Below are 6,000 nucleotides of genomic sequence, written 5' to 3'. Positions count from 1 at the left end.
TTGAACATTGATGTGGCTGTATCTCTGTATATGCTGATTTTAAGTCCTTTGGGTATAGGCCAAGGAGGGGATAGCTGGGTCAAATGGTGTTTCCATTCCAAGTTTTCTAAGGAACTCTCCCACATGCTTTCCAGAGTGGCTGCACTAATTTGCAGCCCCACCAGCAATGTAATGAGTGTACCTTTCTCCCCACATCCTCGCCACACACCTGTTGTTGTGTATTCTTGATAATTGCCATTCTAATGGGGGTTGAGATGGCATCTTAGGGTGTTTTTGATTGCCATTTTCTCTATTTACTAGAGATGTTGAACATTTTTCCATAGTTTGTGATGCTGTACTATCTTCTGTGAAAGTGCTATTCATTTCCTTAGCCCCATTTGTCAATTGGACTATTTACATTTCTGGTGTAGAGTTTTTTGAGTTCTTTATAGATTCTGGAGATTAGCGCTCTCTATGAAGTATGATTGGCAAAGATTTTCTCCCCACTCTGTAGGCTCTTTCTTTGCATTGCTGATAGTTTCCTTTGCTGAGAGAAAGCTTTTTAGTTTGAATCTATCCCAGTTATTAATTCTTGCTTTTATTTCTTGTGCTATGGGAGTCCTGTTGAGGAAGTCTGGTCCTAAGCCGACATGTTGAAGCACTGGACCTACTTTTTCTTCTATAAGATGCAAGGTCTCTGGTCTGATTCCGAGGTCCTTAATCCATTTTGAGTTTAGTTTCAGTGCATGGTGAGAGATAGGGGTTTAGTTTCATTCTGTTGCATATGGATTTCCAATTCTCCCAGCACCATTTGTTGAAGAGGCTATCTTTTCTCCATGCATAATTTTTGGCACCTTTGTCTAGTATGAGAAAATTGTATATATTTGGGTTTGTGTCCGTGTCCTCTATTCTGTACCATTGATCCACCTTTCTATTTTGGTACCAATACCATGCCGTTTTTGTTACTATTTGCTTTGTAGTAGAGTTGAAGATCTGGTATTGCGATACCCCCTGCTTCACTCTTTCTGCCAAGGATTGCTTTAGCTATTCTGGGTTTTTATTCTTCCAGATGAATTTCATAATTGCTTGCTCTATTCTGTAAGGTACATCATTGGGATTTTAATTGGAATTGCATTGAATCTGTATAGCACTTTTGGTAGTATGGCCATTTTGACAATATTAATTCTCCTATCCAAGAACATGGGAGATCTTTCCATCTTCTAAGGTTTTCTTGAATTTCTTTCTTTAGTGTTCTGTAGTTCTCATTGTAGAGGTCTTTCACCTCTTTTGTGAGATTGATTCCCAAATACTTTATTTTTTTTCGAAGCTATTGTGAATGGGGTAGTTTTCCTAATTTCTCTTTCTGAAGATTCATAGCTTATATATAAAAATGCCTTAGATTTATGTGCATTGATCTTATATACCAGCTACTTTACTGAAATTCACTTATGAGATTCTAAAAGTTTTCTGGTGGAATTTCCTGGTTCCTCTAAGTATATAATCATATCATCAGCAAATAGGGATAGTTTTGAGTTCTTCTTTTCCTATTCGTATCCCTTTAATTTCTTTGGTCTGTCTAATTGCTCTGGCTAGAGTTTCAAGGACGATATTGAATAGAAGTGGTGAAAGAGGGCATCCCTGCCTTGTTCCAGTTTTTAGAGGGAATGCTTTCAGTTTTTCACCATTTAGAATGATATTAGCCATGGGCTTAGCATAGATGGCCTTTACAATGTTAAGAATGTTCCCACTATCCCTATTTTTTCTAGTGTTTGAGCATGAAGGGGTGCTGTATTTTATCAAATGCTTTTTCTGCATCTATCGAAATAATCATTTGATTCTTGACTTTAAGTCTATTGATATGGTGAATGACATTTATTGATTTCCTGATGTTGAACCAACCTTGCATCCCTGGGATGAAACCCACTTGATCATGGTGCACTATCTTTTTAATATGTTTTTGTATGCGATTTGCTAAAATTTTGTTGAGAATTTTTGCGTCGATGTTCATTAAGGATATTGGTCTGAAATTTTCTTTCCTTGATGTGTCTCTGTCTGGTTTAGGAATCAGGGTAATATTGGCTTCATAGAATGAGTTTGGGAGAGTTCCCTCCTCTTCTATTTTCTGGAATACTTTGAGAAGTATTGGAATGAGCTCTTCTTTAAAAGTTTTGTAGAACTCGGCTGAGAACCCATCTGGTCCTGGACTTTTCTTTGTTGGAAGGCTTTTGATGACTTCTTCTATTTCATTACTTGAAATTGGTCTATTTAAATTGTGTATGTCCTCCTCGTTCAGTTTAGGCAATTCATATGTCTCTAGAAACCTGTTGATGTCTTCGAAATTTTCTATTTTGTTGGAGTATAGATTTTCAAATAGCTTCTAATTATGTTTTGTATTTCAGTCGTGTCTGTTGTGATATTTCCTTGTTCATTCCGAATTTTAGTGATTTGGGTTTTCTCTCGTCTTCTCTTTGTTAGTGTGGCTAAAGGTTTATCAATTTTGTTTATTTTTTCGAAGAACCAACTATTTATTTTGTCAATTTTTTGTATTGTTCTTTCGTTTCAATTTCGTTGATTTCAGCTCTCAGTTTAACTATTTCCTGTCTTCTACTACTTTTGGTGTTGGTCTGTTCTTCTTTTTCTAGGGCTTTGAGCTGTAGTGTTAGGTCATTTATTTTTTGAGTTTTACTTCTTCTGTTAAATGCGCTCCATGAAATAAATCTTCCTCTAAGTACTGCTTTCATAGTGTCCCAGAGATTTTGATATGATGTTTCTTTGTTCTCGTTTACCTCTAAGAATTTTTTAATTTCCTTCCTAATATCTTCTGTTATCCATTCATCATATAGTAGCATTATTGTTTAATCTCCAGGTGTTGTAGTAGTTTCTGTTTTTTACTCTTTCATTAATTTGTAACTTCAATCCATTATGATCTGATAGAATACAAGGTAGTGTCTCTATCTTCTTGTATTTGCTGACATTAGCTTTGTGGCATAATATATGGTCTATTTTAGAGAAGGATCCATGTGCTGCTGAGAAGAAAGTGTATTCGCTCTTGGTTGGATGGTATATTCTATAATGTCTGTTAAGTCTAAATTATTGATTGTGTTATTGAGATCTATGGTTTCTTTGTTCAATTTTTGTTTGGAGGATCTGTCCAGTGGTGAAAGAGGTGTGTTAAAATCACCTAGTATTATTGTGTTATGGTCTATTTGGTTTCTAAAATTGAGAAGGATTTGTTTAACATACTATGGATGAGCCACTGTTTGGGGCATAGATGTTATGATTGTATATCTTGCTGATTTATGCTTCCCTTAAGCAGTATGAAATGACCTTCTTTATCCCTTCTGACTAACATTGGCTTGAAGTCCACATTATCTGAAATGAGGATGGATACTCCAGCTTTTTTGCTGAGTCCATGTGCATGGTATGTTTTTCCCCATCCTTTCACCTTTAGTCTATGGGTATCTCTTTCTATGGGTGAGTCTCTTGCAGGCAACATATTGTTGGATCTTTCTTTTTAATCCAATCTGCCAGTCTATGTCTTTTGATTGATGAATTCAGGCCATTAACATTCAGGGTTATTATTGAGATATGATTTGTATTCCAGTCATTTGGTTCATATTTAAATTTTTGACACATCTTGGTTCCTCCTTTATTTGACAGTTCCTTTAGGATAATCCTCCCTTTGCTGATTGGCTTCTTTGTTTTTATCTCTTCCTCATGAAATATTTTGCTGAGAATGTTCTGTAATGCTGGCTTTCTTTTTGTAAATTCTTTTAGCTTTTGTTTATCATGGAATGATTTTATTTCATCGTCAAATTTGAAGGTAAGTTTTGCTGGGTATAAGATTCTTGGTTGGCATCCATTTTCTTTCAGAGCTTGAAAAATGTTGTTCCAGGCCCTTCTAGCTTTTAGGGTCTGGATTGAAACAATCTGCTGATATCCGTATTGGCTTCCCCCTGAATGTAATTTGGTTCTTTTCTCTCACAGCCTTTAAAATTCTGTCTTTATTTTGTATGTTAGGTATTTCATTATAATGTGCCTTGGTGTGGGTCTGTGGTAATTTTGGTATTGGAGTCCTATAAGCCTCTTGGACTTGATTTTCCATTTCATTCTTCAGATTGGGAAATTTTCTGATTATTATTTCTCAAATAGATTGTTCATTCCTTTGGTTGTTTCTCTAAGCCTCCTCAATCCCAATAATTCTCAAATTTGGCCTTTTCATGATTACCATAGTTCTTGGAGATTCTGTCATGATTTCTCACCATCTTCTCTGTTGTTCAACTTTGTTTTTGAGGTTAAATATTTTGTCTTCAATATCTGAAGTTCTGTCTTCCAGCTGTTTCTCTCTATTGGTTATGCTTTCTATGGAGTTCTTAATTTGGTTTATTGTTTCCTTCATTTCAAGGATTTCTGTTTGTTTTTTTTGCAATATCTCTAACTCTTTATTGAAATGATCTTTTGCTTCCTGAATTTGCTCTGTTAACTGTCGATTGGTGCGATCGTTCAATGCCTGCATTTGCTCTTCATCTCATCGTTGCTTCCCTAATCATTTTAATTATGTACATTCTGAACTCCCTTTCTGTCATTTCTTCTGCCATGCTGTCGTTGGATTTTATTGTTGTAACATCTAGATTGTTTGGGGCATTTTCTTCCCTTTTTTTCTCATATTGTTCAGGAATCAGTGGGTCATTAAGATATTGCAGATTTCCTCTATCAACTTATAATGTCCCTGAAGATTGCTAGTATATCCCCTCTTATCCTTCAGTAGCCTGAAGTCTTGGAGGAGGTTGATAATGCAGAGCTCCACGAAGAAGCTGCCTCTCTAGGGGTGGTGACACTCAGGTGGCGTATATTCCCTGCTAGTGGGCAGAGGTGCCTCCACTTGTTGACCAATGGTCATCCAATGGGGAACTGGACTGCGGGCTGAGGCAAGGCCTGTTTGGCCTTGTGTCTCTGGTTTTACCGTCCCTGTGGGAAAACTCCCCCAGCCGGGAAGACTCACTCGGTGGGGACGTCGCTTGTCAGTTGCCCTCATAGAAGGTTCCCCTCAATCTACAACTACGCCCTGGGCTGGGCTGTCTTCCTCTGCAACGTCCCAGGGGCCCAGGACCTACTGTCCTGGGCCTGGGAGCCTCACCCTTCGCAGGACGAGTCTCCTTAGGCTGCCTCTCCCAGAGAATCTGCCCGCCGCCCTGGAAACTTCGACTCCGCCCCTAGGCGTGTCTCTGTGCGGCTCTTCCAGCAAGAAGCCACCTAGCTCCTGGGACCCTGCTCTGCACCAATCGCCTGGCTATGCAGCCCCTCCTCTGAGCCACCACTGGAGCCCCGTACAATAGCTCCGAGACCCAGAGACCGCCACACACCTCCTCCTCCGGACAGCCCGGCCGGTTTCCGACGCAGTCACTAGGAGCCCAAGCAATTCACTTCGCATCTCCTCCTCCCTGCCAACCGCCTGTAGCCCTAGGCAGTCACTCCAAGTCCAAGTGACCCGCCCTGTTCCTCCTCCTCCTCCTTGTGGTAGCCCCCCGGGTGTTCAGGAGCGGTGGCTCTGAGACTAAGTGACTCACCATGCTCCTCCTCCACGTAGGCCACCAGTGTTCAGGAGCGGTCGCTTTTAGTCCAATCAACTCACCACTCCCCCCTCCTCTGGCAACCACCTGTGGCTCTGATGCAGTCACTCCTAGACCAAGCGTCCCACCGCTCTCCTCCTCCAGGCAGGCCACCAGTGTTCTGGAGCAGTTGTTCTGAGTTCAAACAGCTTGCCACGCAGCTCCTCCTCTGGCAACTGCCTGTGGCTCTGATGCAGTCACTCCTAGGTCAAGTAACCCACCGCGCTCCTCCTCTTCCTCTGGGCAACCTCCCGGTGTTCAGGAGCGCTCGCTCTGAGTTCAAACAGTTCACCATGCAGCTCCTCCTCTGGCAACCGCCTGTGGCTCTGATGCAGTCACTCCTAGACCAAGCGACCTGCCGGGCTTCTCCTCTTCCTCCAGGCAACCCCCCGGTGTTCAGAAGTGGTCGTTC

The 6,000-nt window shown here is 40.8% G+C and overlaps 1 pseudogene; it reads right to left on the bottom strand.

The window, feature by feature from the left end:
• Nucleotides 1–6,000, bottom strand: part of LOC124982682 (tubulin beta-4B chain-like) — a 166,092-nt pseudogene that overhangs the window by 1,051 nt on the left and 159,041 nt on the right.

Source organism: Sciurus carolinensis, chromosome 4, assembly GCF_902686445.1.
Source record: "Sciurus carolinensis chromosome 4, mSciCar1.2, whole genome shotgun sequence".
Taxonomy (NCBI): domain Eukaryota; kingdom Metazoa; phylum Chordata; class Mammalia; order Rodentia; family Sciuridae; genus Sciurus; species Sciurus carolinensis.
The sequence above is the reverse complement of the archived record's forward strand: the minus strand, read 5'-3'. Positions and strand labels throughout refer to the sequence as shown.